Source organism: Olea europaea, chromosome 10 (genome assembly GCF_002742605.1).
Source record: "Olea europaea var. sylvestris chromosome 10, O_europaea_v1, whole genome shotgun sequence".
NCBI classification, from domain to species: domain Eukaryota; kingdom Viridiplantae; phylum Streptophyta; class Magnoliopsida; order Lamiales; family Oleaceae; genus Olea; species Olea europaea.
This window is the reverse complement of record NC_036246.1, coordinates 29686634-29686888: the sequence shown is the minus strand read 5'-3', so window position 1 is coordinate 29686888 and position 255 is coordinate 29686634.

Here is a 255-nt window from a genome sequence, read left to right as displayed (position 1 = left end):
TGGCACCTAACCCAACGTGGTTTATCACTAGAACTTTTATTGTTAAACCTTTCAGTTTTTTCTTTTGAGAATCTGCTAGGGACTCCACTTTTTCTATCCTGAGGCTTTCTCCTATTCTTGAGAGCCTTTTGAAATTTCTTCACAAAGTAAGCAATTTCATCCTCCCTCAGAGACTCAGTATCGGAAGATTCATCCTCTTTGATGGATTTTAAAGCAATGGACTTTTCTTTCTTAGGTTGTGTGATAGTGAGTTCA